We start from the raw sequence: 14,250 nt of genomic DNA, 5'->3' as shown, positions 1-14,250 counted from the left end.
TTATATTAAAACTAATACTAAAATATAAAACAAGAAAATAATATTTATTTAATCTATATTATTAATAAAATAATATTTAGTATGATATTTTAAATAATTTAAAAAATAATAAAATTTCAATGAGTAAAGAAATAAATCAAATTAAATACAAGAGACAATATTGTAGAAAGTATGTTAACTTTCTAAATACAATTTAATAATAAATAAAATAAATACAAATAAGTAAGTAAATAAATAATATAACATAGAATAATATAAATTAACTAAATCTAATAAAAAGTCAAGAGATGTTTAACAAATAGACATGACTCCTTAAAATTAAGATATAAAAGAGAGGAGAGTTGATTTTAAAGAGGGAAAAAAAAGAAAGGGAAGAGGAGAGGAGTTCAAAAGGAAAAATGAAAGAGGAAAGTAATAGGAAGAAAATAAGGAAGTGACTTTCTGAAAATGTATCAATGATATTGAAAGGATGCATACCTTTTGAAAGGGTCATAATTATGAACAGTTCCGACTCTTCAAAAATATTGTAATTATAAAGTATTGAGATTTTTCCAAAGGATTTTAGTTATGAAGGGTTGTGACTTTTCGGAAGGATTAAACTATGAAGTGTTGTGACTTTTCAAAGGATTTGTATTATGAAAGGTTGTGACTCTTGGAAAAGAAGAAGGTAAGAAAGGTATGTTTATGAATTATATTTGTTTAATTATGTTTATGAATTCACTTATGAATCATACTTGTGGATAATATTGTGTTAGCTCATGGGGTTAACACCATGGATATTAATGAGACTCGAAACATGGAGTATGTGAGATATTTAAGATCTCCATTGTCCGCCATGGCCGCGAATCAATGTTACTCGTAGCATAGAGCATACGAGATATTTAAGATCTCCATTGTCTACAATGGCCAAGTGTTGATATTGTAGCATGGAGCATGCGAGATATTTAAGATCTCCATTATTTGCGATGGTCGATAATCAACCTACCAGAATATTCTGAAGTTGTCAACATATGCATATGTGAGTAGCCTTGGATAGAGGATGCCTGTCCAAGAAGAATTTTAAAGAGTGCACTCCCGGGAAGACGGCAAAGTAGCTATGAACTAGGAAGCCCGACTTGGAGACGTCCTTAAGATTGGGGTTAAATTAGAGGGTAGAGTAATATACTTAGTTTTATTATTATTGTGATTCTAACATTTATTTTGTAGGTATTACTTGTCCCTAACTAACCTTATTAGAGGGGACATTACATTAACCAAAGAAGCCTAATGGACAAAGTATTGCGCACATTGTCTTTGACAACCACTAGTTTTATGAAGCCGTAGAAATTGTGGAGGTAACTTGGAAACTTCAAAAGTTAAATATTTAATTTTCTCGTATTCAATAATCAAGTGTTTCATTACTAATTTATATCCCTAACCTCACATTAATGATAATCATTTTCTACGTTTCACATGTAGGTGGCAAACCCATTTTTCTCAACTTAGTAGATGGGGAACTAACCCCAATTGGGTATCTTTACAAGGCCATGGAAAGGGCCAAAAAGGCTATATGAAATTACTACAAGGGGAACAGCCTAAAATTTGACCCAATATGGTCAATTATTGATAGGAGGTGGAACAATCAACTCCACCAACCCATTCATGCAGTGGGGAATTTCCTTAACCCTCATTTTTGCCTCTCTATCGTATGGGGATCCCAATTAAAGGTCATGTAGGGCTTCATTAAATGCATGTAGAGGATAGTACCCGACATTGAGGTGAGAGACCTCATTGTGGCCGAGATGGAAGTGTACCAAAATGCAACAATAAAGCTAACCTCCTTGGAATTGGCAAGGAGAGGAAGAAACACTCAAACCCCACGTACAACATTTGGCTTTAGGAGTCTTTCACATGCATGATTAAATAAAAACTAAGTTACAAATACATGTTCTCGCTTTTCTTTCTAACTCTTTAATATTTATCTTGCAAATGCTTGGTAGCGAAATTAGGGCGGAAATGTCCCAAATCTGCAAAAAATTGCCCTTCACACATTACGTCAATCATGTAGTTCATCTAGTTGTGAGCATAATTGGAGCTTATTCAAAGTGATTCACACACAGAAGAGGAACAAGTTGGCACAAAAATGCCTCAATGACCTTGCCTTTGTACAATACAATCTTAAGTTGTTCACTAGAAAGGTAGAGTCCACACTAGTTGGTCCACTTGGTATAGATGACATAGATCCTTGTGGTGATTGAATAGCACAGAAGCAGCCTTCATTGTTCATAGGGGATGACATGAATGATTTGGAGAGGCAGGCTATGGAGGTGGTTTTGTATCGAGATTGGATTGTATCGAGATTGGATGGCATTCAAGAGGAGGGCAATGAGAGTGAGGATATAGATGAGGAGTCATTATCATTGGCAGCCTTGTAGATCAACTGCAAGTGGATTTGAAGAGATTTTATAAGCAAATCTGGATTCAAAGTAAGTTTTCTAAAATAAAAAAATCTGTAAAACCATTTGCAATGTTCTCTAGCACAATCTAGAGTGTAATGAATAAGATTTGACACCATTGTTTAGGAATTTCTCCAAAAAAATCTTAGTTCTCTCAATAATTTCATAACCTAACACATTTTTTGTTTTCTCCTTTTAAGTTTCAGCTTGTGTTTAAGTTTATTTAAAGTTTAATCTAATTTAGTTTGTTTTTTAATATGTTTGTTAAATTTCTAAATTTGTGGCCTCAATTTTTATTTTGTCTGCAAAGATTGATTTTTCATTAAATGCCAAATATAGATTCCTCTACAACCAGGTCAGTTGTAGCATCTTCTAGTGGCCTTGTAGGTGCATGTCAATCTAAATTTCTATGCACGCACCCTAAAGAGGCTAGAGACAGGGCATGGAAATATGCCTTTGAAAGAACCGATACAATAGCGTGATATGCATAAAATGCAAAAAACAAATTCATGGAGGCATCTCGCGTTTGAGTACCACCTTGTAGGGATCAAAAAGCATGACACAAGGATTTGTGAGGAGACAACGGAGGAAATAAAACGAGAGATGAATGCCTTGCTTGTTGTCCAAGAAGAGAAAAAATTGCAAAAGGAAAGGGCAAAACTGGCCATAAGGGCAGCCATTTCCAAATCGCAACATATGTCTCCTTTTGAATCATTTATTATTTTATAACCACCATTATTAGTTTGAATTGTGCTAAAACATGCTCATAATGAAATGAAGGGGATTGTGACCAAGCGTTGCAATCACCCTTGATGAAGAAGAAGCAACAATTGAGGACATAATGGGCTCTATTCGTGGCCCACGGCACCACACACTTACCATCCACTTGGCTTCCACTTTCCTTGATTCTAGTAGACCACATAAATCTTCTCTTGATGGGTTTTTTGTGCATAGAAATACACCTCCAGCACAACCATCACTGGAGGGTATTGGATGGAACAATGATGTGCATCAACAAGCTGACATTCAATGTATCACTGTTTGGTATTTTAACAACATCCCCTTCAATGTTGCAGCAAGTCTCTATTTTCTGAATTTTGTGACTGGTTGTACGGTGGTGGAAAAGGGCTACAAGGCACCTACTACTACAAACTTAAGTGGGAGGTTAGCTTACTTGTTTAAAATTTTAATACTTTTACAATTTTACAATTTACCTATTTTTGTTTAATGTAATTTTTTTTAATCAAAGTTGTCTACTTAATGTCATTTTTATTTTGTGCCTGTAGATTGCTCAAAGATGTTGTTTCGAGGGCTAAAGATGTTGAAGATCAAAAAATTCAATGGAAACAGTTGGCTAAACCATACTTTCAGATGGATGGACGAATGTAAGAAACCATAACATCATCAATTTTTTTGGTTTCTTGCAAGGATCAAATGGTCTTTTATCAAATCCTTGGATGCCTCGGGCAAGGTAAAGATAGCTTAAACTTTGGCTCTAATGCTACAGCATGTTATGATGGAGGTTGGGGCTGCTAATGTGGTCCAAATAATAATTGAAAATACAGCAACATATGTGGCAACAGGTAGGATCTTACAAGATAAGTGTAGCACACTCTTCTAGTCTCCTTGTTTAGCACGTTTTATTAACCTTCTTTTAGAGGATATAGGGAAATCAGATTCTGCGAGATTAGTTGAAGAGGATGCAAGGAAGGTTACAAAATATATTTACAATCACCCCTGGATTCTTCGCTTGATGATAGAATACACCCACAAGAAGGAGTTCGTTAGACCCATGGTCACAAGATTTGCAACAATTTTCTTAACGTTACAAAGTCTTATTGGTTCTTTGAATCCTTTGTAGCAATTGTTTGTAAGAAACGATGGCTTGACTCAAGTTATTCAAAGAAGCTTGATGGACAAAGTGTTGCACGCATTGTCTTTGACAACCACTTTTTTTATGAAGCTATAGAAATTGTGAAGGTAACTTGGAAACATCAAAAGTTGAATATTTTATTTTTTGAATTCAATAATCAAGTCTTTCATTATTAATTTATAACCCTAGTCTCTAATAATGATAATCTTTTTCTACGTTTCAATTGTAGGTAGTGAAGCCCTCAGTTAAAGTTCCTCGCTTGGTAGATGGGGAACAAACCCCAATGGGGTATCTTTATGAGGTCATGGATAGGGCCAAAGAGGCTGTAAGAAATTACTGCAAGGAGAATGACCTAAAATTTGACCCTATATGGGCAATTATTGATAGGAGGTGGAACGATCAACTTCATCAACCCATTCATGTGGTGGTAGGGTATTTCCTCAACCCTCGTTTTCGCTTCTCTCCATCATACAGGGATCTCAATGGAGAGGTCATGAAGGGCTTCATTGAATGCATGCAAAGGATGGTACCCAACGTTAAGATGAGAGACCTCATTGTGGCTGAGATGGAAGTGTATCAAAATGTAATAGGCAAGCTATTCTCATGAAACTTGGCAAGGAGAGGAAGAAACACTCAAACCTCAAGTACAATATTTAAATCTCGGAGTCTTTCACATGCATGATCAGATAAACACTAAGTTACAAAAACATATTCTCACCTTGCTTTCTAACTATTTAATATTTATCAAGAAGATAAACATTACACGCCAAATGTAATTATTAATAAGATGTAAGCAATCAATTCAGAGGCACAAATTCAATTGTAAGGGCAAATAGAGTGAGTGCAAAGCATGCAAAGACACATTGAATCTGGACTTAGTGAGCATTAAGAAATCAAGACAAAACAACAAAACAAGTCCGGATCTTGTCATAGAAAATTAGAATTGCAAAAAAGGTCAAATCTGAAAGTAGTGATCAGAACCCCCAGGATCAAGTATTCTCAAATCTGACTTTTTAATCTCAGAATTTTGACATTAACAGAAATCAGTTGTTGTGGTGGTTTCATAATGGGTGGGGGGTTGTAAATGTTAGAATATATAGTCCACTGATATAACTGAGAAGGGTGGGGGGGTGTGAATCAGTTATACAACTATTATCACTTTTATCAAACTTAATAATCCTACACCATGTGATCAACATAAACATAAACCATGGCAATAAACTCATACACAATAACACCAAATATGTTAACTAGGGAAACCCTTGATCAAAGGGAAAACCCCTGTGGGGATGGTACCCACGAGATGATGTACTAATATAAATATTCCTTGTTAGAGGATGGACCCTGTTAGGAGTCTATTACAACATTCAGTACATATGAGTCCTTGTTAGGAGACTTTGAATCCTTGTTAGGAGATCCCAACCCTGTTAGGAGTTGTGGAAGACAGCTGGACCCACTGCTGAAAGATCCCTGATAGATGCCCTTGCTAATCTGCTGTAGTTTTTAAATTAATAAACTATATTTTTTCCTGTGATTTCTTTGATGGTCTTTGAGAATAGACAGAAGTTGCAGAAGGTTTTGTTTTTGTTTTGTGTTTTTTGATAGTTTTCACAATAGTAATGAATAATGAACAATAAACATGAGAGGAGACTAAAAATTAATAAGAACATAGAGCCAAATCAGAATTGCTATAAATCGTACCAGGCAGATTTCTGATTTATAAAGCCAAATAATAAATTTAATGCAGTTCCAAAGAGCTTACATCCAACAATGATGGCAAACTGCTGCAAATGGCAGCCGTAAGACTGCAAGGAATCACGTCCCAGCTGAAAGAATCAATCTGTAACGCTGAAACCATAAATTTGCAACCTAAATCCACAATAAAGAATGGTGTACTCTATCCCTGATAGCAACGCACACTGTCTGCAGAATCCAATGCCAATAACTGCTGAGGGCTACGTCCCAACCGGTCCAGAATCTAAGGTTTGCGTCCCAGATGAAGAATTGCTCTCTCAAAGCCAATTCACAAAAACAAGTTTTCCAATATGCAAAAGATAATAAGAAATTAGGTCTCCATCTCCTTATATCCCCTTCCAATTGTAAATTGAACCCTAAAGAAAAATTACACTTTGCCCTTTAAATAAAATATAATAAAATAACATTTTCCCAATTAAAGTCGTCCATGCTATAGGAAAAACATTGCTTTATTAAAATTCCATAGCTGAAGGCACCAAAAAGTCTACAGATAGTAAAAATCATGTATAATAATTCGAGACCTTTCCAACGAGCTATAACACATAGGTGTACCTGATCAATTGAAGCCAAAATCCCCTTATTACTCCAAAATGGTTATATTATTAACCTTATTTTAATTTATTTAATCACCAACTTAGGAAATATTTAAATATATTAAAATATTTCCCAAATGGTCCCAAAAGGCCCAAAATGACCAATCAAACATGAATTTGATCTTGTCACCTATTTGTGACTGATGCCGGACAAGATGGGTCAACTGGCAGTCCATCCCTAAAATCTAGGGATGCTCCTAAAAAGTAGGAGACAGCCCCAATCAACCAAATTGAGTCCCAATGACTCCCCTGCTGTGTGCACCTTTGAGAGAACTGTCACTAAACTAGGAGTTCCTCCTAAAAAATAGGAATGCCTCCTAAAAAATAGGAGATGCACTCTAAGTCTCCAAAATGTTCGCCGAGGTCTCAAAATGCCTCCTAGACCACTCCTAGTCAATCCCTACAAATTAGGAATCCCTCCTAAAATTGTTGTCTACTGCTCCAAACTACTTGGGAAGCTCATGCATGACTCTCAAAGCCCCTGGGTTGGTTCCCTCTATGCTCTGCTGGCCTATGGGAACCAGATAATAGACCAACCTTGCTAGAAATGTTGTCACTAAGGAAGGGCAGAAGTTGGGAACATGACAGACCCACTGCCCAAACAGCTTCAAGGTTAAGACCAATGAACCCAATGTTCAAATGATCTATGTATTATTCCTTGCAGAATAATAGAATTGAATTGTACTTCCTTCCTCTGTCTCTATCCTGTCAACCAGACTTCTGCTCCTTCTAATCTTGTAACCAGATCACGAACTGCGCATCCAATAATCCCTTGGATCGCTTACACATTCAATCAAAACTTTGCTCCTTTTCGCACTTCACAATTACATTGCACAATAGATACTTGATACTCTTTACAATCAAGGAAAACATCTTTCCTTTATAACATATCTTCATAATAATTCCTTGAGTCAATCTTAAGTCTTTCCCAATTAATTAAAATAAGATATACAATTAATTACAATTACAATAGCATTGTCGGCTAACAGTCTATTACAAAACTTCACATGTGCAACTCCAGGTCTTGTGCACTCACTAATGTCACCACTTAACTGTCTTCTGTCACTAGTTGACTGCACATCACCTCATTATATCTTGGCTAAAAGATATAATGCAAAGATTAGAAACTGCCAAGCAGATGCTTTGGTTTTGCGCTACTCATAGTAAATCAAACATAACTGCCATACGTCTTTGACTCAAACTTTGTTCTCTTAACTGCATCATCAGGACACTCTCAAGAACATATCCTTAACTATGCATCACTTAACCCTTACTCAGTTATTGCACAACACAAGATCTCTAACTGTTATTCTTCCAGTCTTTATAGAAACCATACTATGTTGTCATCAATGATAAACACGATCATGAATGCAACATGTCAATGTTCTCCAATGCTTAGGATACTCCCCCAAAGTAGTATCATTAGCATTCATGTTAACAGTAAATGCATAAGCGATTAGAATGGAAGACAACAAATGGTTAAATTGTGTCAATCTGACCTTTCTGTTTGATTTGAGAATGTCAATTCTATAAAGTACAAGATTTGATAATGCATCTTAGATTGGGGATTTTGAACATGACTAAGTGAATGATTGGAGTGTTTTTAGATTTTGTTCATTGCAATCAAGACTTGCAAGATAATAAAGTTAATAGTGCATTTCAAATTCAAAGGATATATCATCATGGATTTTAGTTTTGTTAACACTAACCCTTCTTGTTGCAAGATGAAAGCATAGAATGTACATAAGAGGTCCATGGTGTTGTATCACAGATCAAAGATGGAAGCAAGCTTGGTTGTTCAAGTGTGTGCATCAACAAACCACAAGTTGTTCATCAAGCTAGCAAGGTGTTTCAATGTTGAAGTGAAGATGTGGGATCAAGTTCACAATGTCAAAATGGAATTCAAAGAGCAAATGCAATGGCATGATCAAGTCAAGGAAGACCGTTACAAACTTGGATTTCCTTTGAAAATCTAAGTTCAATTGGATCAATATATCACTATTACAAGTGCAAGGCCAAGGTTAGGACATCATGAAGATGTCAAGATTTCAAGTAAAAGGTCAAGTTCAAGAGCATGTTAATGAGAAGATTTCCAGAAGATGGACAAAGTTCATAAGCATGGAGCAATTTGGGAATGCAAGCTATCACAATCAATCAATAATTTAAGTATATTGAGTATCAAGAGATACTGCTACAGATGCAGAGACTTCTTTATGAAGATAGAGAAGTTGAACTAAAAAGCACATCAAGGTGGCACTCGTTCATCTTCAATCACTCAGATCATGCCAAGTGTTCCAAGTTGAACAATATTATGTCCAAATCCATTGAATTTGCCAAAGGGGAAAAAGTCAAAGGAAGATTTGTTGTAAGCCCACATGGTATTTTATCATTGGCCCACTAATTGATGCCTTCTATATAAGCTTCAACCTAACCTATTTAATCATTGATTCTCGAAGGCATTGTAATTTTTTCATTGGCCCACAAGATAGTGCTCAAATGTAATTGCCCAGAATCTAATGCTTGTAGCAGTTATCTTGGGCCTTCATTGGATAGATCTTGGCCCTTGATTTAAATCAATTAGATCCACTTATTGTACATGCAGCCTCTATATAAGGCCAACTCAAATCATTTGTAAAAGACGATTGTGAAGTCTTAGTAGTAGCACTACTACTACTACTACTAAGACAATTTTGAGTAGAAGATTGTAGCAAATCTTGTGAAGTCTTAAAAATAACACAATTTTCTCTATATAAAACCTTAATTATGTATATTTGACATTATCTGGTTATTGTCCTTACCTTAGTTAATTGCTGGATATAACTCTCATTCTAAATGTTCTCCTCTCTTCCAATCATTGTAACTGTTTCTGAATCCTTATATGCAGATCTGACTGCAGTCATCCTATTGCATTTTCATTATTTTTCTCTCCATTTCAGAACCTGATGTATTCCTTGCACTATCACTGCTGATTATCGTTATTTTATCAGAAACTCGGCTACATGAAAATATGAAATCGAATGATAAGTGTGAAGTGAACTGATCTCTGTATATCAGATTTTGTAATAGATGTAACTTCTTATTGCTTCCAAAGGCGTATACTGGGTTTGTTTCGTGGCCCTAAGAAGGCCCCTACTATCGCCCTTCCTACTATTGTTGGGTGGCCCTTACCCTTAAAATAGTTTTGTAGGGGGCCGCCAAAGCACTTCGTTGCATCAGATAGTTGCTTTCAATCCTTCTTTGAGAGGTGAGTTTTTAAGTATAGAAAACTAGAAAGCAAAAAAAATGATCGAAGTGTAGATTATGATTAGTTCTCCATTAAAGCTCACCAGTCAATATAGGACTGCAGAAGCTCAAGCTCGTAGGCATTACCTATGTTAAGTGGCGTCAAGAAGATAACATGTTGTGCACCTTTCTACAAAGAAAAGCAGCTAAAATACTTATGAGGTGCATAAAAAGCAGCTTCTAGGAGATTATTCATGTCCTTGGAATGGAAAACAACACTAGGTGCACAAATGTGGATGATTGGAGAACACGAGATAAATGCCAAACCGTACAATTTTTCTTGGCAAACAAGAGACCAGTCAAATTTTGAATGGAGAATTGTTATCTGCAGTTACAAACATCTGATACTTAAATAGACACACCAATCATGTCTAGAATCATTGAAAACTGATGCAAAAGCAGAGACGTTAACTCTATTTGCCTGGAGAGTGATGATATGCCAAATAGAGCACCCCTGTTTTTGTTAATGCAATGGTTTCAGAAAACAATGTAATAATATGAAAAGCTTATTGGTACGTAATTGTACCAATTAGTCCTAACCATGTAACCAACTATGTGAGAGCACGTACCCATTTGGAAAACCAAGCTGTTTGCCACTGCTTCAGCACACTCTTTGAAAATTTTAGTCAATATCTGTCATGCCGATCCCTTGCCCTGTGACATTTGTTCTTTAAAGTAGAAGAGCCGGTATAATAGCACAAAATTGTGAAATATGCTGTACAACTTACAAGGTTTGTGAGAAAGAATGTAATAAATTTAATACATGAAGATGGGCAAATCTCTATCAATCACTTTGGGTCCGTTTGGCAGTGGGAATAAAAGTGGAATAGGCATATGTAAATTCTTAAAAAATTTAATTCTCTGTTTGGATGCACCAAATCGGAATTGGAATTGGAATAAAATAGGAATACGTATTCCAATTTTGGCCCAAAAAGGAGCATTTGCTATTCCACCTCAATAGGTGGAATTCAAATACTTATTCCTATTTCAATTTTAATTATTTTAGAAAACATAATTTTTTGGGTCCGTGAATTCCCCATCAAATTCTGGCTGAACCAAACAAGAATAGGAATACGTACCCCCATTTTTCTATTTAAGAATAAGTATTCCTATTCCCATATTTATATTTCCGTAGCCAAACGAACCCTTTGTGTGTAAATAGCTGTGGAAGCAGTTAATAATTTTGTCAGGAAAATTGTCACATAAAAAGCAGCGTGCATTCAATTCTAACTTAGTGATTCTATTAGGAAAATTGTGAAAAAAGATAAAAAACAAAACAAACAAACTTTAAGAACAATGGACAGAATAAACAAAATTTTAAAACTGCCAAATAAACATTAAAATTCGAAATATCTCTGCCTGAAGAAGCAACTAGCGATCTAATGCTAGGAGATACAATAATATAATATATAAATACAGCAGCAAATAAAACGACAGGACCAATGCCTTCACATAAAGCACCCAAAAAAAAATTCCGTCCACGTAAAAATTAGGAAAAAAAAACTGACAGAAACCATAGCAAGTTACTTCCGCAAAATCCTACACATATTGTTTCGTACCGTCAAACGATGCCGGGGACCAACAGTATGGCCAGAGCTTGCAGCAAAAAGATTAAGAAACCCTAGCGCAGCAAAATTGTTTATTTACTGAGATGAAGCAAATCCAATACCCCTACAGCTGCTGCTGTAATCTATTCAGAGTAAACAAAAAAATAGTAGACCTTAAAGCGTTTTAAATGAAAACATTTAAGTGCAGCTAAATTTTGTTTTCCGTCGCGAGGACCGTTGAACACCGCGAATGGTTCTTTTCTTCCCGGCAAACTGCTATAAAACATAGTCTATCGGCTGATTATAGAATTGGAAATAAATATATTTGAACAGGAGATACATAGAAGAAAAGTGTAGATATATAAATATATTAGCTTATATATATATATGAACAGGAGATACATAGAAGAAAAGTGTAAATATATAAATATACTAGCTTTTATATATATATATATATATATATATATATGCTGAAAGTCATCTTTCTAGAGGTACTTATTTTAATTCAAATTCTATGGTTTTTTTTGTATGTTAGGATTTAAATAAAATAGGTGCTTCGAGAAGGATAACTCTCGGCATATAATATATATATATATATATATATATATATATATAAAAGCTAGTAGTAGTCGCCGCACACTGTGGAAGACATTTTTTAAGAAATCTAGATGGTTATAGTTAGAAGCAAGTTATTTTTTTATTATTAAATATAGTTGTATAAAGTTACTATAAAATTATTCTTCAATATTTTATATTTTAATTCTATATACAATGTTTTATTTGCATAACTTTGATTTTTATTTTATTTTAACGATGTTAGTACATAAAATGTTATAGTTAGGAGTAGAGTTATGGTTAGGGTTAGGGCTAGAGTTACGGTTAGCGTTATGATTAAAAATAGCATTATGGATAGAGTTAGGATTACGATTAGCAATTAAGTTAGGGTTACAATTAGAGTTAGAATTAGAGTTAAGGTTAGAGTTAGGGTTAGAATTAGGGTTAGGATTAGGGTTAGAGGTAGAATTAGAGATAGAGTTAGAGTTTGATTAGGGTTAGGGTTAGGGTTAGAGTTAGCGATATAATTAGGGTTAGAGTTAAGGTTATGGTTGGAATTAGGGTAAGAGTTAGAAATAGAGTTAGAGTTAGGGTTTGCATTAGAGTTAGAAAAAGGGTTAGAGTTAGAGTTAGAGTTAGAGTTAGAGTAAGGGTTAGAATCAAAGCTAGCATTAGGATTAGAATTAGAGCTAGGGTTAGAGTTAGAGTTAGAGTTATGGTGAGAATTAAGGTAGAAATTAGGGTTAGTGTTAGAGTTAGGGTTAGGGTTAGGATTAGATCTAGAGTTAGGGTTAGGGTTAGGATTAGGATTAGGGTTAGGGTTAAGGTTAGTGTTAGGGCTAGAGATAGAGTTAGGATTAGAGTTAAGGTTAGGATTAGAGTTAGAGTTAGGGTTATAATTAGGGTTAGAGTTACAGTTTGAGTTAGAGATAGAGTTACAATTAGAGCTAGAGTTATGGTTAGAATTAGAGTTAGTGTTAGAGTTAGAATTAGAGTTAGGGTCAGAGTTAGGGTTATAATTAGGGTTAAGGTTAGAGTTAGGGTTAATATTAGGGCTATAGTTAAAGTTTGGATTAGCATTAGGGTTAGGGCTACAAATGGAGTTAAAGTTAGAGCTAGAGTACAAGTATGAGTTAGAGTTAAAGTTAGAGTTAGAGTTAGAGTTGGAGCTAGTGTTAGAGTTAGAGTTAGCATTAAGGTTAGGGTTAGAGTTAAAGTTAGGGATATGATTAAGGTTAGGGTTAGTATTAGAATTAGGGTTAAATTTAAGATTATACATAGGGTTAGGGTTAGAGTTAGGGGAAGAATTCTAGAGTTAGAGTTAGGTTAGAGTTAGGGTTAGGGTTAGGGTTATAATTAGAGTTAAATTTAGAGTTAGAGTTAGAGTTAGGGTTGGAGTTAGGGTTAGAATTAAGGTTAGGGTTAGGGTTTGAGATAGAGTTAGGGTTAGAGTTAGAGTTAGAGTTAGGATTAGGGTTAGAGTTAGAATTGGAGATAGAGAGGATTAGGGTTAAGGTTAGAGTTAGGGTTAGGGTGAGAATTAGGGTTATAGTTATGGATAGAATTAGGGTTATAATTAGGGTTATGGTTAGAATTATAGTTAGGGTTAGGGTTTGAATTAGAGTTACAATTACAATTTAAGTTAGAGATAGAAATAGGGTTAGAGCTAGAGTTAGAGTTAGAGTTAGGGTTACAATCAGAGGTAGCATTAGGGTTAAAATTAGAGCTAGAGTTAGAGTTAAGGTGAGAGTTAAGTTTAGAATTAGGGTTATTAGGGTTAGAGTTATGGTTAGGATTAGAGTTAGAGTTAGGGTTAGGGTTAGGGTTAGGGTTAGGGTTGGGATTATGGTTAGAGTTAGAGTCAGGGTTGGGTTAGGGTTAGAATTAGACACAGAGTTAGGATTAGGGGTAGGGTAAGGATTAGAGTTAGAGTTAGGGTTCAAATTAGGGTTAGGGTTTGAGTTTGAGTTTGAGTTTGAGTTAGAATTAGAGCTAGAGTTAGGGTTAGAATTAGAGTTAGGGATAGAGTTAGAATTAGAGTTAGGTTAGAATTAGGGTTAGGTTTAGAGTTAGGGTTAGCATTAGGGCTATAGTTAAATTTTGGATTAGCATTAGGGTTAAGGTTATAATTAGAGTTAGAGTTAGAGTTAGAGTTAGACTTAAGTTTAAATCAGAGTTCGAGTTAGAGTTAGATTTAGAGCTAGAGTTAG

General features: G+C 35.0%; 1 protein-coding gene across 6 annotated transcripts in view; it reads right to left on the bottom strand.

Annotated features, from left to right (window-relative positions):
• The window catches only part of LOC149576373 (uncharacterized), a 51,864-nt gene extending 40,041 nt beyond the window's left edge, over positions 1-11,823 (bottom strand). The window contains exons 1-3 of one of the 6 annotated variants that reach the window (XM_089817049.1): positions 11,498-11,818; positions 11,018-11,100; positions 10,508-10,592 (exon numbers count right to left, since the gene is read on the bottom strand). The gene's annotated coding sequence lies outside the window, so the exon portion shown is untranslated. Of the gene's footprint in view, positions 1-10,507; positions 10,593-11,017; positions 11,101-11,497 lie in introns of all 6 variants that reach the window. The other 5 variants (XM_089817034.1, XM_089817055.1, XM_089817036.1 and 2 more) reach the window with 5 other exon arrangements.
• Between the last annotated feature and the right edge of the window lie 2,427 nt (positions 11,824-14,250).

This window comes from Cupressus sempervirens, chromosome 1 (assembly GCF_028749045.1).
Source record: "Cupressus sempervirens isolate cs-2001-9-10 chromosome 1, ASM2874904v1, whole genome shotgun sequence".
NCBI classification, from domain to species: domain Eukaryota; kingdom Viridiplantae; phylum Streptophyta; class Pinopsida; order Cupressales; family Cupressaceae; genus Cupressus; species Cupressus sempervirens.
This window is presented reverse-complemented; position numbering and strand designations above follow the sequence as displayed.